The sequence below is a fragment of the Taudactylus pleione genome, unplaced genomic scaffold (assembly GCF_031769625.1).
Source record: "Taudactylus pleione unplaced genomic scaffold, aTauple2 ptg000179l, whole genome shotgun sequence".
NCBI lineage: Eukaryota > Metazoa > Chordata > Amphibia > Anura > Myobatrachidae > Taudactylus > Taudactylus pleione.
In genome coordinates this window covers 30261036-30284298 of record NW_028284581.1, presented here as the reverse complement: position 1 = coordinate 30284298, position 23263 = coordinate 30261036, and the positions used below count along the sequence as shown (strand labels likewise).

Below are 23263 nucleotides of genomic sequence, written 5' to 3'. Positions count from 1 at the left end.
TGTCCACATTACGGTATGTTAGCACAAATATATCGTCTTGTATTTTGATTTCTTATTGGAAAATTTTGTCTGATGTGTATGCCATTGCTATGCAAGATATAGAATTACAGCTTTTTTCTTTATTGTAATACATCTATATTTCTTTAACATACTCCCATTTCTTTAAATACATATCTTAATTCACTACATATATATTTGTGACCAGCAGCAGATCCTGCCCTCTTACCTGAGGGGGCTGCTGCTGCTGCTGGCCTGGGTCCCAGCACCTGCTCTATGAATCTGGCAGGTGTCGAGATCTGCGCATGAGCAATGGCGCTGCACATGCGCATGCCCAACACCAGCTTTCTCAATGCTGCATTGCTTGCAGCCCTGAGAAGTCCTGTTGGGCTGCCTGAAACGCAGAGCTGCAGCTTCCACGGTGGCTTCTCTCTACTGATTGCAGCCCGGACTGGCAGTCCCAGGGGGGGAGGAGACAACTCCTCCTTGCTGCCTGTCTTCAGCATGACTGGCAGGAAGCCACCTCCAGTCTCAGTGAATCCAGTGCAGTCATGGACTGCACTGGCTCACTGAACAGTGTAGTATTTTAGGGGGGCTACAGCCTCACAGCCCCTAGGTAAGATCCACCACTGTTTGTGACCTACACTCACCTTTCTTTTGGATATTTGAGAACCAGGACCAGTTCTTTATCTAAGCAGTGCTTTTTAAGTGTTGAATGTATGGGCATAACCTTTTGTTGCTTTTATGTTATATTTGAATAAAATCTGTTGAAAACATATTATGCTATGTGTCATGGTCTGGGTATAATTTCGATCCAGCTCGGGACCCTTAGGTCTGACTGACGTGCATAGGAAACGAGTTGTCTTGATGAAACTTTGGCTCATGGGTATGAACAGGAGTAAAGTGTAGGAAACACAGACTAGTGATATGCATGGAACCAGAGTTAACAGACTAGGTCCACTGGGGAAACCCTCACCTAGTGACCAGTGAAGGCAAGTAAAACTAGGAATAAACTCCAGCGACAAGGGTGATCCCTGAGACTCAGAACAGTATAGTACTTGTAGATAGGAACTCAGAACTCAAGCTAGGAATCAGAGTCTTATGTAGTCAGAATACAACTGCAGAAGCTGAAAGTCTGGTACTGGTACTACTGGTACTGCTCTTACACTGAACTTGGAACTGAAACTAGAGAGGAACTCAGAAACTGAGAATCAGAATAAGTAATAAAGCTACTGAACACTTCAGTGTACATACTGTATACTGCACACTGAATCCTAGCCCTGGAACCAGCACTATTCTCTGAACCAGCCCAAGCCAATAGCACACAATGCAAGGAAACAAATACAGCACAATAGTATAACATGATAACCTGGACTACCACCGAGCATAGAGTATAACAACATAAGTAACTTGCATGCACTATCCCAGCAGTATGATGTAATGAAGACCGCGGCTAAACTTGCCAGCTCAGCACTGAGGAGTAGCAAGTTAGTATACAGCGTGGAAGCTGTCGCACTGATAGGTGACATATGAAAGTGATATACTTGCAGGCTGTGGAGAAGTAGTGCTGGTCTGTATGCAGCATGAACACTGCGGTGCTGACAGGTAAAAGAACACAGAGGCAGATGGAAGACAGGTCTGCATGCAGTGTGTAAGCTGTGATGCCGGCAGGTGACTATACTCAGTGCAGATGGTAAACAGGGAGAAACCACGAAGTAGCAGATAAAGTCATGGAGGACACAATCACAGCATACAGGAATAAGCCTGGAGCCTATAACTACCCTGGGTAGGAACATGTTGTTCAGGCAATGGGTGGCTCACAGGAACTGGTTTAAATAGGAGGTGGTAAATAGCCATTTGTCTAGCTGAACAGGTGAGTACATAAGTGCATTAGTTAATCACAGGGAGGCATCCCCGAGATGTCTTGGAAACTGAAATAAATGAATGTTTGATTCTGAAACGAATGCTAAGATTCCGACTCATGACACTATGCCATATTCCTTCTTCTTTTCCTGGAGCATCTTGTAATTTGTGGAGAAAAGGATAGAGGGTTATCATCGTATAAAATATCAAATGAGCATTTTATTATTTATTTTTTGTTTGGCATGCATTGCATTCACTTGAATGAACAGAGAGTTTCTATTTTCATTATCATGATCTACTTTTTGGAACACACTGGCATTCATTGGGTGTTTCTGGTCACATGATTTGGAAAACACACTAGATTAAAGTGTGATACTGGGCACTAGAAACACTTTAAAATTATGTTTTTATTTTAACAGAATTACACTATTTTGTGTATATATTTTTTTCTGTGTAGCCAATAATATCATGAAACCTTGAAGCGATCACAAGGAAATAACTTTTTGTTAAAATGAAAGTACTTAATTTGATTTATTTCTGGTATGCCTGCATTTTTTAGAGGTTTTCATTGTTTTGGATTTTATATACAAATATATGTATTTAACATTTGTATGTGGTTACAAGATGCTTAATAAGCCAGTCTATTTGATACTGCTCCTTATTTGCTGACTATACTTAATGTTTGTGTGGGCTTAGCCTATACATGTTTCTCTTTCAAAGATACAGGATGCATCTTATACAAGTTCACACTGATTTCCTTGATGTCTAGAGTATTTACAAGGAGTACAGGACTGTTTCATCAGAAAGGAAGCACCATATTGTATGGGTGCAGCAGAAAATGGTTAATTGTCTTTATCCCACTGAAAGATGTTGATCAAACCAAATGGCAATGACATTTTCCTTTCCAATGGCAATGACATTTCCTCCGTGAAATCAGTGAGGGCTCATTTCTGTTTCTTGCAGAAGAAACTTTGTCCTCTCACAATTTAAGTTATAAGGCTGTCGCATGAAACATGAAAAACACCCACAAGACAGCTGTTTCAGGAATCACTGAATCCTTTTTTCATGTGTACAGTCCTTCAGTAAGTGTTAGTATATAATAAATAAATACATTACCTTACCAGAATTAAATGTGTCTGTTGCTTAAGACAAAGGGAGGACTTCAATTAGCCCTGATCATTTTTAGGGGATCAGGTCACGGACCTATGTGCTTTCATTGGTGGCTTCCCGAAAAGAGGCTAATTATCTGGGTTTTATTTTTGGAGTTTGCTAAGGTCCAGAAAAAAAATCCCGATAAGTGCTGCTGGCGGCTTGAATTCCCCCCAAATACAGAAAAGCTGTAAACAAACTAAAATGCAAAAGTAGAGATTGAATATCATTTTAGTCTTTAAAAATGAAAAAGATTGTTTCTTTAGGTATAGAACATATCGAAATATGTATTTTCATAAATCGCATTGTGTTAAATAATGTTTTCTAACTCTAGTAGGAATTTTAATGTTTGAAAGAAGTTGTATAGTTGCTCAATTATTAGAGAAATCAACAGCATGTATACAATAGCTGCCAAAATAGGCCAAAGTGATGAGCTTTACTTACCTGACTAATGCAGAAGAAGCTTCTTTTTTAAATTATACTGAAGACACAGGTCATTAAAGACTGAAATTGCAAACATTAATGAAAACTCGGAATAGAAAATAGATACATAGTTTCTGGCAAGAAAATGAGTACTCAACAGGAAAACAAAATGCTTTCCCCATTCTTAATAACATTTCAACTAAAGTAAAATTTAATTTTCGGGAGCAGAATCCATAGTAAACAACAGTAAAAGAAAATATGTTAAATGGGTAAATGCGAAAGTCTATTTCACATTAAACATGATTAAAACAATAGCTTTTGTGTAATTAATAAAAATTATTTAATTTTATTTTTAAGCTATTTTAAAGGTGTTTGGCTTATAATTGTCAGTAGATGGAAATTCTGCACATTACAACTGTCCAAGTTCTGCATACAAATATACAAGTCATCAGAATTTCAATCCTAGCATAGACGTAGTGCCCTCATGTAATACCCTGCAAGTCTCAAGACCTTGTGTAATTTGGCGATTTGTATGATAAACAATAAAGCAGTAATAGTTTCAAAGGCAAAACTAGGTTATTTTTGTCTTTTAAATTGGTTCCCTTTTTTAAATTTACAGTATAAATCACCAGAATTGCACCAGATTGTGCAACTCACAAGCTACAGTATACATGCAGTAACAGCCATGATCTTTATTTGTAATGTGAAAATATCAAGTAAATCCAAGCTTTTATTTAGAAAGTATATTATTGTATTAGTTTAATTGGCTTCTAAAATATGAAATCATACCCATTTTGAGTTTTTGGTCTAAATCTCATTAATATCCAATTCTGCACCACAAAATGCCTGTCTGGTTTCTAAATGTTTTTTTTTTTTATCATAGATGTAAGAACTATTATAGAGAGTTTTAGGTTAATTTACATACAAAACATATTACATGTCATTGTCTGAATATCTGAATACATTTCTATACATTTCTTAGTGGTTGTGGCAAGTTGGAAGTCAGACATTTGTGAAGATTGGAATAACTTATCTAGAATTATGTGATAAATCTGCACATTCCTTACACTGGGGGATTTTACTGTATACTCTTTACTATACCCAGTCAGCCTAGTATGCAGTATGGCACTATGAGGGAAGAGTGTAGTATATTTGTTCACTCTTTTCTGATATGTGTGCATGTGTATTACATATAGTCCCATTAGTCACATACTTTACTCTAACCCAGTGGTTCTCAAACTCGGTCCTCAGGACCCCACACAGGTCACATTTTCCAGGTCACCCAGCAGGTGCACAGGTGTATTCATTACTCACTGACACATTTTGAAAGATCCACAGGTAAAACTAATTACTGTATTTCATTTGTGATTTTTAGTAGACCTGGAAAACATGCACTGAGGATAGAGTTTGAGAACCTGTGCTCTAACCACTCCTGTTCCTGTATTTGGATTTAACAATGCTGATATTTACAGTAACTATATGCCTATATCTGGAGTCCTGACTTGACTCCTGTCATTGACAAGTTTGTCTCAAAAAAGGAATAAATGTCAAGCCCTGAACATTAATACTTAAGATTGCTAACATGCAATTCTATGTCCAAAAGCCCATTTCATTATGTAATAAGTCACTAAACTGGGCTTTGCAACAACAGCTGAAAGTACAGCCTGAACAGAAGGAGTTTTGGAAGAGAAGAACATCTATTAATATGAGCAATATAAGACCCTAAGCATATATATATATATATATATATATATATATATATATATATATAGTGGGCAATCATTTTAGCTGTTTCCATCTTTAATTATTCTTACAGTAAATCCTTCAAATAAAGGTTTTTTTCGTGTGAAACAACAACCAAAAGCATCCTTACACAATGTCAACACACTTTTGAAAAGCTGCAATTACCAGCCCATTACATTAGCTGGGTAGCCTCTGCACCTTTGTGGTTTCAAACATGTGGCTTCTTGCTGTCAACGTCTTCTCTGAGTGTCAAGATTTGAAAACACAATGAACTACTGTATAGGAGGGCTGGAAGTAAATGTTAGTGGCCAGCGTAATACTAAAAAGAAGGGATGCACTAATACAGGCAGACGATGTGCATGGGGTGCACTACCAACCCTCTCAAAAGCTATAACCCCTGCACTTACAGTGTTGTGCAACTTATTAAAGTATTTTTTGTGGTTTTTAATGGAGAAAGTAAAATCCAGTGTTTCTAAACTGCTTAAAACTCACAGTGAAACTGCATCTGTGCCACCAAGGTGGAAGAGAAATGTAACCAGAAAGATGAACAACATACCAAACTGGCAGACTATTCATTAGAACAAGTGTTATTTGTCCAGATTTAACAAGCAATGACTTACCAAGACATTTAACAGCTGTTGGTGCACTGATTTATTTTTCATCAGTGCAGCACAGAATTGTATTAGTAGGAAGAACTGCAATTCCTGGCAGGTGTGGCCTAGTAGCTGAACATGGTGAACACAACAAAGTAATGATTCATTTCTCATTAAATCCAGCTTCCTGCCATTGAGATTCTGCAGCACTGCTTCACCCATCTACTGCTAGTGACAATCTCTCTGATGCCCAATCTTCCTGATCAGCTCAATATTTTGGCCGCAGTCCAATTCCTCACCCTGGGATTAGAGATACTGAAAATTCGCACATGGCTGCAGCTCTTCAGCAAGACCCAGCTAGTGCCAGCGGCATGTCTGAGGTACCCACAGCCTGTCATTTAGGTCCATAGCTGACATCTAGAAAAAAATGAAAAAACCTGGTTCCTCACTGTCTTGCACAATGCTGAGGTGGATTTATCTCCTTGCTAATTCCATAGCAATCTCACATAGTCACTGGCATCCTCTTGCTCTGAGGCCTCCCCCATAAACTTCCAAACAATCAACTGGAGCTGCCTCTCACCTAATGGACCACTCTGTAGCAAGACATCACTGGCCCACCTACACTGCAGTTACTCACCTATGCTTCAGAGAATTGGCAGCCATCCTAGTTCACCTGTAGCTTCTGCCTCTGGCACTGTTACTCCCTCCAGAACTAGTCCAGTGCTCCAGCTGGTTTGGGTCAAATAAAGAGGATTTCCTTCTTATTCATTATTACAGTGTTCCTGGACTTCTATAGCACCCTACATTCTCCCAATCTGCTTATCTGATCTCCATTTAGATTGCTTTCCATCTGCATTCACCTTGTGCCCTGGGTGGACTCAGTTAATTTCTCCTGGAGCTTTTCCATCTAATGCTAAGAAGTTTTCCTCTGTTCCTTACATCCTGGTAATCTGCCTTGCATTGAGCACCTCAGAGTCACTTCACTATCATTGATCTAGTCTAAGGTACAACCGAGAAAAACTGTAATGATAGTGCAGCCTAAACAGTTGCAGCCTGCCTCCTCATCCTCTACTGCCTATATTCTGCCACTTTTTGGTTGCACTGTACATTTTTCTTTTTTGGGGGTTTAAGAGTATGCAATCCCTGTCTCATTCTTTATACAATATTATCCATTGTAAACTGGACATACTGCAGCTGACAATACTATTTTAGTTGCCCCATCTATTCTCTCTCACTCAGCATATGGCTTGACTTGCTCTTCACCTTTCAGCTATGGCATCTAACCTAACCCAAATAGGGGGACCATGATTGATGGCTGCTATCCTGGAATCCATTTCCCCTAACATCCTTTTACACCTGCCATGCTTAAGTTCCTCTTTTTGAATGGGGAGATGTACATTAGAAAAAGCATGCACGAACAATAAGTAAGCCAGCCCAACAGTCTCCATTGTTTTGCCTCTGATTCTGATTCTTCTCTAGCTACTTCTCTAGTCTCCAACACTATGAGTCATAAACAGGCTAGAGGTGAAAAGATGGCCCCCTTAAGGCCTGCTGAACTAAGCATCAGTGGTTCTGCCAACCTACTGTGATGAAATTTTGGCTCATATTCACTCCCTTCCAATTAAGCAAGATTTACCTACTAAGCAAGATTTATTATATTTGGAACAAAAGCTTACAGATACTGTGGATTCTGCAATTGCCCCACTGCAGGCAGATATCACTCAGGTTGCAGAGTGATGACTCTTGAGGAGCAACATGATTCTCAGGCTCAGCTCCAGGAGACTGTGTGCACCCATGCTCAATTACTTAAAACCAATCTATGTCAGCTAGACATAATCACCGGTATAGGTAATTCCTGAGGACATCCAGGGTATAGGGATAGTTAACAACATGTCAAAAATATTCAATGAGGTTCTAGAAGCTGATCTTAGGAAGGCTACTGTAAGTTTCTGGATGCATTTGAGTTCATTAGTATCAAAAGTCAGATTTTTGAGGACCTCTTTGCTCCAGCAACGTAATGTGCTTGTACATGTTTGTTTAAACGTTTTCTTGATTAATGTCAATGGGGTTAATGCTCCTGAAAAACAGTTGCTGCTGCAGAGGAAACTATTCTTAAGTAAAGCACATATTGCATTCCTCAGGAAACCCATGTTAAATTAAATGCTTCACAAAAACTTAGGAATTAATGTTATCCACATGCTTTCTGTAACAATAACGTCCTGCATAAATCATTTGGTGTTGCAATTTAAATTTTCTGTTGCTTAGCCTTAGCTGTCCCTTCATATACTGGAAGAACAGAGAGGCCTCTCAATTGTAAGTTCTCAATTGTAAGCTCTTTAACCAACTATTTACTTTTGTCAACTTCTACTCCACTAATCAGCATCAGTTCAGTCTTCCATCTCAGATGCTAAAGCTTCAGCAACCACTAAAAGAGGAATTCTTAGTAGTGGTGGGTTATTTTAACTGGGCTATTTATTCTGAGATTAACTCTTCCTCTGCCTCCAACAGCATCCCATCATGATTGCATCAAAGAGTCAGTAGAGTCTTCCATTAACACCAGATGATCAACATCTGAGAACTCACCTCCTTCAAGATTATATCTTCTGCTCCACACCCCATTCCATGGTCTCCAGACAGGACTATTTCTTAATAGAACATATACATTTCTATTTAGTCCCAGATTGTATAATTGGCCAGGTCACTTAATCAGATCATGCCCCAATTCAGATAGTGTATAATCATACTTTTACCCTCCTCGATAGTAGTCATGATGATTCAACTAACTTATTCTCCACAACACTGTACTTACAATGAATTAGGGTCTGCAATAAAAAAATATATAACTGTGAATGGCTATCCAAACACTTCAAAATTACAATTTGGACAGCACACAAGTGTGTGATTAGGAGGAAGTGTATACAAAATGGTTTGTTGCTTAAAAACAAATAGAAAAAAAACATAAACCCTACTGTAGCATTTAGACAGGAGCTGTTGAAATATTTCACCAAACCACTCTCTTCTCCAATCATTATGAAGAGCTTTCCAAAGCAAGGGCTCCTATTGACAAGATTCTACATGACAAAAACAAACTCCAGAAATGTAAACAGAAATTTTTACCTTTGAGACAATAAACATGGTAAGATGCTTGCCAGTGTGCTTCTTGCTAAAAAAAATCTTCAAGCTTACAGTATGTGCCCTCCTTTAGGGACACTTGGGAGACTATTATCTTCACATTTGATAAAATCACTATGGCCTTTCAGAATTACTATACAACATTTTATAATTTGAATAAAAGAACCACCCATCTGTTAATAGACACATCATTGACTACCTACAATTGATATATTTCCCATGAATTCCTAAAAAAGTCTGCAAAGCTATCAAGAAACCATTCATGCCAAATAGGAAATGTTCTAGTCTGGATGAGATTTATCAAACTTTAGAAAGAAAACAATGGAAGGTGTTGCCCATAGCAATTACATTCTATAAAATGAAAGCTGATTGGTTGTTAAGGTCAACACCTCCCCTTGTCCTCTTTAGATGGCTTGATAAATCTTTCCCTCTATAATAAAATCTTCAAAGATGTACTCTGTCCTCTCTTGCTGATAGTCTATAATAAGCTGTACAGTGGAAAACAAATGTTTTTCCCTATTCAATGAATGTGCACATAACTAACATTAACAAAGAATGCTCAAGCTACCTACTAATTTCTATGTTATATGCAGATGTTAAGTTAGTCACCAAATTGCTTGCTACTCACTTGAATGTCCTTGAAAGTCTCCCAAGATGTGTGCATCATGATAAGGTGGAATTCATGTTTGGCAATGAAGCTATGGATAATACCACTAGAGTGATTAAATTTAAGCCATCATGTCAGTGGCAGTGCGTCCCATGTGGTTCTCTTGTTCACAGCTGTGTAGATGGCATTTGACAGGGTAGATTGGCAGTTTATGACAGCCTTGCACAAGCACTTGGGGTTGGGAATTAATTATCTTTGTAGACTGTTGCCCTTATGTGATTTTAGAGTTAATGGTGCCCTCCCAGATCCCTATTCCATTCATAATGGAACCATTCAGTGGTGTCTACTCTCTCCTCTAATTGTTTGCTGCTGTATGGAGGCTTTAACTGGACTGATTAGAACCAATAAGGATATCAAGGGGAATTGAGTAGGGGAGATAGGCTACAAACAAAGCAAATTTGTAGCCTATCATTTTGTTACTATTGTTAACCCAGCAGTATCCCTTCTGCTCTTGTGGATTAATGCCAAAAATGTGGTTACTTTTCTCATTTTACAATTAAGTTTCAAATCAGTGTATCTGAATATGTTGACTTGTCCTTTGGGAACTTCATTTCAATAGTTAATGTGCACTCTAGGCATGAGTGGTGGAGTAATCCCGAGAGGCCATTAAAATGAATTAGGGAGATACAATCCCTATAGATCCTGACTCATATTTAATTTTGGTTAAATCACCCACTCAAGATTGGACATCCTATATTTAAACCCAGTCTGCTTGAAATTCTGACATCTTCTGGTGTTTATGGCTATGCCATTACCCCTTATAATTTACATTGTAATCCAGATTTTCCTCCAAGACCTGTTCCCACACTTCTTAGCACTTGGCTAGCTGGTGGGAAACTCAGGCTCAGCCTCACAAGGAAAAAACTATATTGCTGATCTTTATACCCTGACTCTTCTTATACCACCAACTGATATAATTTATTATTGTATGTCCTTTCCAACTATTACATGACCCATAGAACTTTGTCCCCATTTGAGACCCTTTGTCTGACAAAAATTCCTCCCTAGCTCTGTATTTCACAGATCTTTAAATTAAGTCAGGGAATTGGAATTGAGCCTTGGTGAGGCATAATTGTACCAGATTTTTAAATGTGTTCATGCCAGCTCTGGTACAGTGACTGTTTCAGAGATGTAATATAAGGTGTTTACAAGATGGTACCATTGTCTATATCTTCTTCTCCAGATGATGCCTTGTTTATTGAACCTTAACTGACATTGTATTCAAGAAACTTGCACACATCTCCATATGTGGTGGCATTGTCCCCTAACTGGCAACATTTTAGCATAGGTGGCAGGCCAGAGTGGCAGGCAGGGAGAATTTACAGATTTCCCAATTCCCTTCACTCCTGGCTTCTTAATTTAAAGGTCATGCCAATCTTCAGATTTAATTTATGTATACATGGGGTTGTAAAGTCCTAACTAACTACACACTTTTTATTTCTATATAGGAAACACTACACTGAAGGTGTGTGTATGGTTTTTTTTTTACCAGCTCTTGTATTGATTGGCTTGAGACACCCTGTAATTTTACACCTATTTATAGAGAGTGTAAGAGACCAGAGTTCCTTATGAGTTGTTCATTACCATTGGAGCAAAAAGTGTCTTTGACATTTTTGATTGCATAGAATTCCTACTTGTAGTCTGCCACTCTAAGAATAGTCTGACACTCTGAGAATAGCCAAGCTGATAAGACAGAAGGTAGTTCACCATATACCCTACATGTTCAAATAAAGGTAAAGAAAGGTAAATGGTTGAAGATATACTGGGGCATGTATGTTATTGAGGTTACCAAGTGAATTTCTGGTGTTAGTTTGTATGTTCTTTGTGTGTTTGCATGGCTTTCCCCGAGTACCCTGGTTTTCTCCCATAATCCAAAAAACATACGGTGCTTCTGGCAAAAATTTACCCTAATATTTTATATATTGTAAGCTCAACATGGGCAGGGAACAAAATTGAATAACTGAATAAAAGTTCTGTGTAATATGTGGGAACTATATAAATAACTGTCAAATACAAAGCCAATACCAATTTTTTCTGGAATTTCAAACAGTATTTCCACGCTAGGGGGCCTTATTCAGTCAGTCACTAGTGTACAAATTTTTTTCTGTCTCAACTTGTTATTTTTGCTATGAAGATGAACATCTTTTTGCTTGCCATGTCTTTTTATTGTGGTTTTCTGCAGATAGGGTGCCTGGAATGGGTGTGTAATTGCAGCTGCTAATGATGAGTTTGCGATTGGACACAAATGTGACACTTGCCCAATTATTCAAATAAATGAAAACAGCAGTGCCTTAAAAGTCACTTTACACTGACAGAGAGGCCTGATTTATTGGAGATGGATGCTGCAACCCAGCTGCTGCATCTTTTTACAGAGCATCTGTGCTATAATATGCAAAAGCTGCAGGATGCCAGGAGGCATCTTAAGTAACAAGACCAGGACTGCCAACTAAAATTGTTGGGCCCGGTACTGACAAAATAGGCAGCCCCGCCTGCAATATAGGGCAGAGTTGGGTGGACCTGTGAATAATGTGGATGGAGCTTCTGGAATGGTACATCAATTGGTGCTTAAACTAGGGTTGGCAAGACATGGTGGAGGGGGGTGGCACAGGTCAGAGAAGGCTGGACATCAATGGGGGGCCATAGGGCATGGAAAGTTTGACAAGGGGAGGCACTGGAATGGAAAGTGTGGACTGAGATGGCAAAAGGCAGGGAAGGCTTGTTGGACTAAGGTGGGGAAAGGCAGGGAAGGCCAGCTGGACAAGGGGAGGGGAGGGGCAGAACAGGGAAGTCAGGCAGGATGGCTGGCTGGGCAAGGGGGCACCACAGAAAAGGATGCCTAGACTGGGACAGGAACGACAGGCTGGCTGGCTGGACTAGGAGAGGGGGGCTGGCTGGACTGGTGGAGAAGCAGGGCAGGGAAGGCAGGCTGGCTGGACTAGACGGCTGACTGGACAGGAGGGCAGACAGGGAAGGCACACTGGCTAGACTGGGAGGGAGGTTGTAGGGAAGGCTGGCTGGACTGGGGGTGGATCAGGGCAGGGCTGGATCTGGTGCAGAGAAGGCTGGCTGGACTGGGGGACAGTGCAGGAAAGGCAGGCTGGACTGGGGGAGGACAGTGCAGGAAATTCTGGCTGGACGGGTGGGGGATAGTGCAGAGAAGGCTGACTGGACTAGAGGGGGGAGGCACAGGGCAGGGCCAGCATACCTGGTTTCGTCATACTATTTCCTAAGAGAGAGAAAGGGCCTGGGTGGCAGTGGCAAGGAATGCACAGGGCGGCAGGCAGGGAGAAAGAGCCAAACACAGCTCGCAGAACGGCAGCCAATCAGGAGTGGCCACTCCTGATTATCAGCCAATCAGGAGCAGCCACTCCTAATTGGCTGCCATTCTGTGAGCTGATTGGCTTGCAGCCGGCTCCATAGTTTAAATGCTACAGTGCCGCTGCTCTTTCTCTCTGCCTGCCACCTGGGGCATTCCTTGCTGCTACCACCCAGGCCCCCTCTCTCTCTGGGCCCAGGACTGGAGCCCCAGCAGTCTTTCCCTGATAGAGACCCTGAATAAGATGCCCACTGTTGGCTCCTCTGATCTGATGCTACATCCAAAGATGCAGCTATCGCAAGGGTGCAAAAAAATTGTAAGAAGCGCTGGTCAAAATACAAATTGACAATTTATTGCATTAAAATTGTGTAATAAAGAACATATCTACGGACAAACACTAATGAATAAAAAAATACTAAACCAAATAAAAGTAAAATGTAACATGACAATGACAAGTTGTAATTCAATGTGAACTAACACAATGTATTGAATACTAAAATAGTATCAGATAATGTCTAATAAACTGATATATCTGACAAAATCAGAGAAGAGTAAAACAAACCCCTTCTCTCTAAATGTTCCAATTAGGTCAATGAGACTGACAGCTGTTTCTCTGTAAGAAATTTACATGAGCATAAAACTTTCCATTCAAGCTTGTTTTTTACAGCGCTGTAATGTGCTCTCAAAAATAAATAATGTAGCCAATTTTTAATTGTTATATAATCCTGTTAACAGTGACAGATATTGTGGATCTCTCGGCACAGGTAAAAAAAAAAACAGGATCTTTTCAATATAGCATGCGTGCACCAAAGAGGTTTTTATATATATATCTCTGTATAGGAAGTCTTTGTATAAGAACAGCAAACTCAATAGTTTCCTCTTATTACTGGTGTTTTAAAGTGTTTATTCAAATTACCAATGCATCCCATCCCTGGTTTCCATGCACATGTACTGGCGTGCTGTACCCTCAATGCCAGGAATAGCATTATTCAAATAGGGGAATCTTGTAGTGGTACATAAACCCCTGTATCACCTAAACCTCTCCACACATGGGTATTGTATTCAACGCATTTCTCCGCCTCTTAGAAATGTCGATAGCTTTCTCAAGAAGTATGAAGTAAGGGTGGGCAATAAGTTGCCTCCATCTGTTGTTGAACTACACATCCCAGAATGCCTTGCAACAGTTTTAGCATGGCAAAATAGCAAAACTGTGGAAGGGCATGCTGGGATGTGTAGTTCTACAACAGCTGGGGGGACGCTTATTGCCCATCCCTAAACTATTGAACTGCATGATCATCAGTCATCTGAGTATTCCTCAGGATGCCCATGTTTTATACTGCCAGGGCCAGTGAAGCTGCATCCAAGGAAGCAGACACTAGCCTCAGCATGCCAAGAAAATGGGGCCAACACCACCAATTTTCCAGGACGATGGCTGTTACAACCCCTTCTGTGCCCCCAAATGGTCACAGCATGTCAATAATGCTTGCTGCAGATTAGGGGGCATTGTGGCCATTGTCGTAGACACAGACATGTGTAGTACAGATCCAGTGCAAGCCTAACAATGGAGTTGTATGTAAAGCATCGGGTTTGTGTACAACTCTGAATCCATCCCTGAATCCTTGTTTTACAGAAATAAAGACTGCTTCATGCACAATTGGAGAAGTGGAATCCTGCACATTTATAAGTGAATAACTGGAAGAAAATAATATTTGCATCTGCTTTGTAGAGCAATTCAAATGCTCAAACCCACTTGGGTACTTATTAGCTGCACATTGCAGGCATTAACTTCAATATATTTACATTGTGTGTGTGTGATTTGTGTCATTTTCAGTAGAGTTAGTGGAGCTAAGACTCCAGTCGCAATCCAGATTCATTACAGTCAGGTACAAAATAGGGAGGAAGTCATAGCCAATGGAGTTAGTCGAAGCTTGAGATTTGTAGATACATCTGACTGTGAATATGTTGCAGAGATGTGATATATTAAAAAAATGTACATTGATGTTAAGTTTCAGATTGACTCTGGATTAGACTCTTGTCCCATGCAGGGAGGGGATGAACTCTTCAACTGTCTTGAATCATCCCACTATATTTTATAGATTTGCATGGACCCCATGTTTTGGTCTTGGTTTTAGGTCTAATTCATCAATGTGTTTTGGTTTTGCCAAAACCACCCTCAAGGTTTTTTTTTGTTTTGGTTTGGATCTGGAATTAAAAAAAAATTGATTAAAACAGCTAAGATCATGCAATGTGGACCTGTTTTTGTTCCTACAGTATTATTAACCTCTATAACTTTTCCCGTAATTTCCAGTCACCTCACAGCTCACAATATTGTTTTAAATTTTCACCCATATTGGCCAAAACTGCAGCGAGCTGACTGGCTAACTTAAGAAACAGAGCAGTGGCATAAATACATTGCAGTTTAAAAAAGAATATAGCACCTCTAGGCTACATAGTGGTACTACAGTGGCGGACATGATGGCAATTTAATATAAACTAAACAATGCTATAGTACTGTGTTTTCATTAATGAAGAGCTAGATCAGAGGTCCAAGGCCAGCACAGGACAATATAAGTGGAGTATTTAGTGGAAGCCAGGTAAAGCATTGATTGATTAACTACAGTGTTAATATAACAATAAAAAAACAAATCAGAAAAAATGAAAACAATATTAAAAAGCAAGCATCCAAATTGGATGGCATTTCAAGATAAAAAATAACATGAATGTCCCAGTAAGGTATAATAATAAACACTGCCTGTCAAACACGTGCAATTTTGGCAAAGCCCATAATGAAAAGTGGTGCATGGTGGAATTGTCCTTAGGCCTTCCCATTCACCCTTATGTTCTATATTAAAAAGGACATGCACAGTTTAACAAACCAAGCACTTCAGTGATGGGGACTGACACATTTGTGACTGACGGGCTTAAGCCCAGGCTACCAATGGGCTTAAGGTGGCTAATACCCCTTTCACATCTGAATTGCCGGGTTGGACCCAGGATTTGTACATGCTTTGATCCCGGGTGCGACCCGGCTGAGACCCCTTTCAGACCAGCAGCCCAACCCAGCAATAATGCTGGGCTGATGATGTCACCACCATCGCTGCTGAGATGGTGCTTGGAGATGACATCATCTCCAACCACCAGCTCTGCCTATGCAGTGAATGGGACCCGGGTCACCTCAACCCGGGTTACCCATTCACACTGCACTGTGAGCCGGTTTGAACTCGTGTTCAACCCTGCTCATTACTCAGGTTGAAATGTTGGGTTGCTCGACCTGGGTTATTTCAACTAGACCCTTTCACACTGCACAGCAACCCGGGTTGCTGCACATTCATGTGCAATAACTGGGGTTATTTTCTGGCAGTGTGGAAGGGGTATAACAGTGTTGTTATTAATCATTGCTATAGTTAGATGATATCATTATCATCCTCACCCTCATCAGTGCTGTTAATATCATCATCACAAAATATTAGCTAATCTCCATTGGAATCCACAGTTACACAAGTCTCTGTACTTTGTTGTAATTGGCTGCAAATGTCTTCTTCACAGAATTTGTAGTTAATATTTATGAACATCAGTTTTTCCACATTTTTTAGGAAATATCCTCCTACACCAATTGCTCACAAGATTCACGATTATGCTAAACACTCTTTCCGAGTACACATTCCAGGTTGGGCAGCTTAAGTAAAGCAAAGCTAGTTTGTACAAGGGGCTCCAAACTCCCCTTTTTTTCTTCCCAGAATTCAAAGGGACTGTGTGACATAATAATTTGTACACTGTCATTAAATTATTAATCTACCATTCTATTGATGCTTACTGTATCAGATTGAGTTATGGTAGAAGTGTCAATAAATATGAGCAATTTTCTTAAGCCTGACCAGATATAATAATGGTGTTTCAATCTGGTGTGCGCTGATTTGGCTGATCCTCCTCACCAGTGGGTCTCTTGGGAAAGGTCAGTTTTTCCCTGGCAGCAGCATTTTCTGGAAAAACTGAAGCAGGAGATGTCATCTTTGTGAGAATTGTTTTGGGGTGCAGGTGATTGGAGAACACCACCGCACACATTGGGCCTGATTCAGACTGACTCGCAAGCGGGTTGATGGTGGAGCATTACGCACGCGTGGCATGCGCAAGCCCCGGAGCAAGAGAGAAATTCTTTTGCTCCAGGGCTCGCTACAAACGGGGCGGCTGTCGATGTTGATTGACAGCTCGCCCCGTTTTGTAGGTGGGGTGGGGGGGTTGGCTGGACAAATGGAGGCGTTCCTGAAGGAACACCTGCCATTTGTGGGTGGTCCTACTGTCATCATGAGTGATTTCAGTAGTGAGCTTCTGGCTCTATTGGAGCCAGAAGCTCACTGGGGCTTGCGGCAGACGAGAACCTACCACAAGGGTCTCGTCACAAGCCCGATGGTCGCAACAGTCGCGACCATCGTGACCATCACCTGGCCACTCGCTAAAGCTGTGGGTGGTCACCCACAGCTTAGCGAGTGGCCAGGAGGCCAGGTTTTAAAAAACAAAGCAGCCGTCATGATTCAGAGCGAGCGCTCGCTTTTTGCTAGCAGCTCTGAATCAGGCCCATTGTCTTTTACACTAGAAGGATAACACATTTTGGGGTTGACCCTATTAGCCACGATGATCTTGCCAGCACAAGTCATTGTGGCAATGGCCGCACTTTACAGCAGCCTAGATTCGCAGAATTTTGATTTGCAGCCTAGCATGAGCAAAATTCCGCAAATTCGGGCTCAGAGCGGGCCGCGAAGGGCACGAGGTGTCGGCCCATTGCCAATGTTTTAACGCTGTTGCAAAAGCAACTCGCACCCTTCATGGCTACTTGGATTCACCCCTATGAATTTTGTTTGCACTAATTGCTTTGTTTTATAGACATAAACAACACTGCCAATTGTTTGCACATACTTGGAGGAACAGCTATTTGTGAGAATTGTTTTCGGGTGCAGATTAAGGGTGGGACACATTGCACACACTAGAAGAATAACACGCTATGCAAATTGTTTTGCTCTAATGGCTTTGTTTTTTTTGCACAAAACAACACTTGCAATTGTTTGCACACACTTGGAGGAACAGGTCTTTGTGAGAATTGTTTTGGGGTGTAGATTAAGGGTGGGACACCACTGGACACACACCCTTGCTTACACTGGAAGGATAACATACTATGCAAATTCAATTAGAAAAGACTGAAGGTTTTGGGGTTTTAAACAGAAAAAATATATATATTTGCAAAAAATGTTATATATATCGGGAAAAAAAAACAAAACAAAGAGGTCTACTTTGGGTGTAGCAGCCTCAAAGTAGATTATTATTTGAACAGATATACAATATTTATTTGCAGAAAAAAATGAAGATTCACTTTAAGAAACTAAAAACAATCTCAACAGCAGTCAGTAACACCCCTTTTAGATCAAAATGCTGGATCGCACTCAGGATGTTGAACGTGGTTCCAACCCAGATGCAACCTGGATGAAACCCCTTTCAGAAAGATGGCTTATTTCCGAGTCATCCATGTCAGTGCATGAGGTCATCTCCAAGCACAGACTCTTCCTATGCTGTAAATGGGTCCCAGGTTGAACCCTTTTACACAGCACCATGACCAAGGTAGATACCAGGTTCAACCCTTGTAACTACCATGGTTGAAATGCCGGGTCACTCAAACCAGGTTTTTTTTAAGGACTCTTTCAGACTTGGCAAAATCCTGGGTTGCTGCACATTCACATAGAATAACCTGGGATTTTGCGCTAGTCTGAAAGGGGTATAACACAGATAGTAACTACAGGGGCAGAACTATGGGAGACAATGGAGGCGCCTGCCGCCGGGCTCCAGCACTGAAGGGGCACCTCTTCCATTGCCCACAATATATTCACCCCACTTAAGGCTATTCTATATTAGTGTGTTTGTGCATATGTGATAGATAGATAGATAGATAGATAGATAGATAGATAGATAGATAGATAGATAGATAGATAGATAGATATGCACCATATTTAATTTCCCATATGTTTTAGGGGGTACCAAATTATAGCTTGCCTGCGGGCGTCTGGGATCAACTTACGCCACTGAGTAGCTAGCCTGTTTGGTTGCACTGCAGTGTGGGACTGTGCAGTTTGTGTGACAAACACACATACACTGACAATAGTAACAAGTGACAATGATGCCTGCAGTCACGCAACACAGATACCTACTCCTGTATCGACTCCCCATATCTATCTATTAAACTCCAAGGACCTAAACCTTACTCCTCTTAACCTAATGCTGCTAATGGCACACTAATGGTGCCCAGTGGCTTGCAAGTTGCTACTGTAAAGCTTTTTTTTTTATACAGTACCCCACTGCTCCAGCCCAAAGTCCCATACCCACTCCCTCCAGTCTTCTGTGTGAAATGGGGCTCAATCATGATGAAGTGACTTTTATATGCAATTAAAATACGCAAAATCCGACACGAGGAATTGAGATCTGAGCCGGGACTCAGATACACTAGTTTTCCCTAAGCTCAGGTGTGTTTGGTTTCCAAGAAACCAAATCCGCACATCTCTACTATATTTACACTATGCATTTCACAAAGAGATTGAAGTGCCTTTGTCATGGAGCTATGCCATCCCATTATGATGCCCTTAAGACTGTGTTACACAGTAAAAATATTTAGTTCCTATATGTAGTTATCTAAGATGCTGATTCATTTAATATTTCAAATAAATAGTGCATTATCTTTGCATAGAAGTATAGTAATAAAGGATCACTTACATACAAACATAATTTTTCATAACTAATGGTACATCAAACTACTGTTCGGGCAATCATTGAATCTCAGTTAATTTAGGCCAGTGCTTCCACAGATGACAGTAATGCTTGATAATGAAATGCAAATGAGCCAATGAGTGCTTGTTTCCTTGTCATTACTCAAAATCCCTGGCTCCTGCACAGAGTCTATATGCAGCACTGTGTGATTACATGGTAAAACAGAAGACACGCATTAGATTATGTGTTCTTGCTTCAAAAACTTTGCATGAATTCATATGGCCTATTTTAATCATATTTTACTTTTGAATGACAAATAGCAGGTTTGTTTCCCTCTTCTATTGATTGGGAGGTAAACAAATAGTTTCCTGTCATTCTGAATTTCATATAATTCAATATAAATTTCACATTTGTATTAGAATGAGTGCTGATAATGCAATTAAATGTTCTTGTTTTGACTAGAAATGTATTTTTGTGACACGTCCCAATTTTGATACAATGTATGTTTTTAAAATTAATTTCTACACTTGTCATTTGAGTGACTGATGTTTTATATTAAAGTGGCAATTGAATAGTGTTAAAACATATCTTCCTGTAAGACAAAATGGAGGCTGTTGTAATGTTTTTTTTATTATTAATATACAGTACTGCATGATTGGTGCTTGATTGTTTTAAGGGGGCTATTCTGTTGTGGGCAATGAATGCAAAGGGCTGTCAGAACAGCAGCACTATGTGACCACTAACATTGCTCATTTTCCTTCACAGCCCATAGAGGTGTACAGTAATATCCCTTTTAGACTAGCAGCAACAATCCGGGTTATTGCAAGTTAACCCCGTTTGCTTCTAGGTGTGATAGGGGCAAGGGTTGTCTACTGCAATTTTGAACATTGGCTTTAAAGTGGCAAATATATTAAATATCAAACCATGCATGTGGCTAAAAATATAAACAATACAAACAAGGTATGGCTAAAAATATATGTAGGGTATTCCAAACTTATATTAATATATAATACCATCTGAACATAATATTTAATTGATTAAATTGATGTAAGGTAACAGGAGAGAAAAGGAGACGCTTGTAGAATTTTGGTGGACATTTTCATTGTGGAAAAAAACTAAAAACAAAATCTATAAGTGGACAAAGGCCCTGATTCAGAGCCGGTCACTATTAGCGCTCGCTCGTTCAGAAAAAGGGGGTGGCTATTCAAATGAACCGTTCGCTCTTTGCAGTCTGTTGCCGCCTCTATGTCTGAATGAGCGTACAAAACATGCGGTCGTTTTTTTGATAAAAACGCCCCCTGGCCGCTCGCATCATACGTCATGTCCGCTATTTATTAGATTAATCGAGTGCATCGACCAGCGTATGAACTGCTCGCTATTCTTGTGGTTGGTTTTTCCTACCACAAATTTGCGAGCAGTTCTGACTATAAAATAACCCAGTGACGTGGTCAGTGACGCTGCTGTATTAATTATGCACACCCATAAAACGCCCGTTTTGACCTTTAAGCACGCCTGCGTTCTGATCTCCACTCCCCGTTTTCAAGCACCTTCCCCTGTTACCACCCACATATGCCTCCTCCTGTCACTCATATTAGCAGGAATTCGCTATTTAGCAAACAAACGATTTTCGGCCGCACTGACTGGTTCGCGCATGCGTATTACGATCCGTACGCATGCGCAGTTGGGCAAACATCGCTCGGAACGAACGAGCGGCCGCTTACGAGCGTCTCTGAATCAGGCCCAAAGTCTTTAGTTGGTTCACATCAGGGGCATAATTATAATGGGTTCAGGGTGTGCCGTGCACACCAGTCCATGGGTCTATGGGGCACCGCACACCTTGCACCCATGTTATACTTACCTCTCCGGTGTCCCATGTTGGCGCCAGTGTCAGTGATGAAAAAATGTCTGGAAAATGGCCGCCACATGTGCTGACGACCGCCGGACTGAGAGGAGGGGGCCTATGATGGAGACTGCACACGGGACCCCTCCTCTCTAGAAACAGCCCTAGTTCACATGTTATCACAGCAGAGATGGTGGCTACAAGTGAGATACAAATGGAGTTTCAATATCAGGATTATCCTACCATGACCAGAAGGACAGTATAGGGCCAAGGGGGAATTAAATTAGCCATGGTAAATTACCACAGGCTAACTAAACCCCATGGGAAATTTATTAGCTAGAAGTACAGCAATTATCTGGGATTTTTTTTCACCACTGCACAGGCAGTGAAAAAAAATCACCGATAACTAGGTTGTTAACGGGTGACGCGATTGTTAACACACAAATCTGTGAACTTCTCAGGGATCTGAGCGTTAACACTAGAGATGTGCGGGTTCGTTTTTTTTTGTTTCACTTGGATTTACTCAGATCTCAAAAATGGCATTTTATTGGCTATCGGCTATAACGTGTTTTGGATAGCCAATAAAATAAATCCGAACTAATCTGAACTTGCAATAATTTTGGAGTAAAGAACTGAGTAAATCCAAGTAAAACCGAACCCGCTCATCTCTAGTTAACACCCATTAACCCGCGTTAATGCCCGTTAACACATTGATTTAACGGGCATTAACAAAAGTATCAGATATAAAAGGAAGTCTAATTGGATAGCCTTGGGCGATAAATCTTGAGGCTACCTCCCTTTTTCACCCATGAAAATACTTCTTGGCTAATTGAATTCCCCCTAAGTGTGCTACTGTATGTGAAATAAAATCACTACACCATTCAGACTTAACATTACATTGTTTTTGAATACTGAAATAATCTTCACCAAAAAAAATAGTCTCCATGAGATATTAAACCATAAATATAATTGTTTTGTTGTAATTACATTTCTTCAGCAGTACACTCATGAAAAATCATGACATAAATACTTATAGGTCACATGCCCCAATTTGTGCTGCTGCTCCTAGTTTTTTGCCACAGTGCATGGGTTTATAGAACAAGTTGATGGCATTTACAGAGGTGCAGAGCCTGATGGGAGAAGTTGAGCAGAACATGGGCATTATTTGTTAAATGTGGACTGGGCATGCCTAGTTTTGAGGATGAATGAAAATAAAGATTTCACTTTTCTGAAAAAAGATAAACAAAATACTTGGCCAGAGGTTCCCAAACTCCGCCATTACAGTCCAGGTTTTAAAAATCTCCATGCTTGAGCACAGGTGACTTAATTAGTACCTCAGTCAATTTGATTTAACCATCTGGACTCAAGCATGAATATCCTTAAAGCATGAACTGTAATACAGGAGTTTGGGAAACTCTGCATTTGGCTAAACCAGAGTTTCCCAAACCCAGTGCTCAAGGCTCCGCAACAGTTCAGGTTTTGGAGATATCCATGGTTGAACACAGGTGGTTAAATCAAATTGACTAAGGTACTAATTAATACCTCTTTTCCACCAAAAACCAGGGTCTGACCTGGGTTTTCAGACATCGTTCCAACCCAGGTCAGACACCGTTTACACAGCACCATCGATCTGGGTTATTTTCAGGTCAGTCCCGTTCACACTGAACTTCGGTCTTCCCTGCGAAACTTGTGAGGTCATAAAAAGTGGGAGGTGACTGCTCCACAACCACCAATCAGCTCATTTCAGGCATGACCCAGGTTAGATAATCTGGGTTGCGCCATTTACACTGCACCCT

General features: G+C 40.5%; 1 protein-coding gene across 1 annotated transcript in view; it reads left to right on the top strand.

Moving 5' to 3' along the window:
• The window catches only part of DOK6 (docking protein 6), a 355747-nt gene that overhangs the window by 109815 nt on the left and 222669 nt on the right, over nt 1–23263 (top strand). The window lies entirely within an intron of this gene.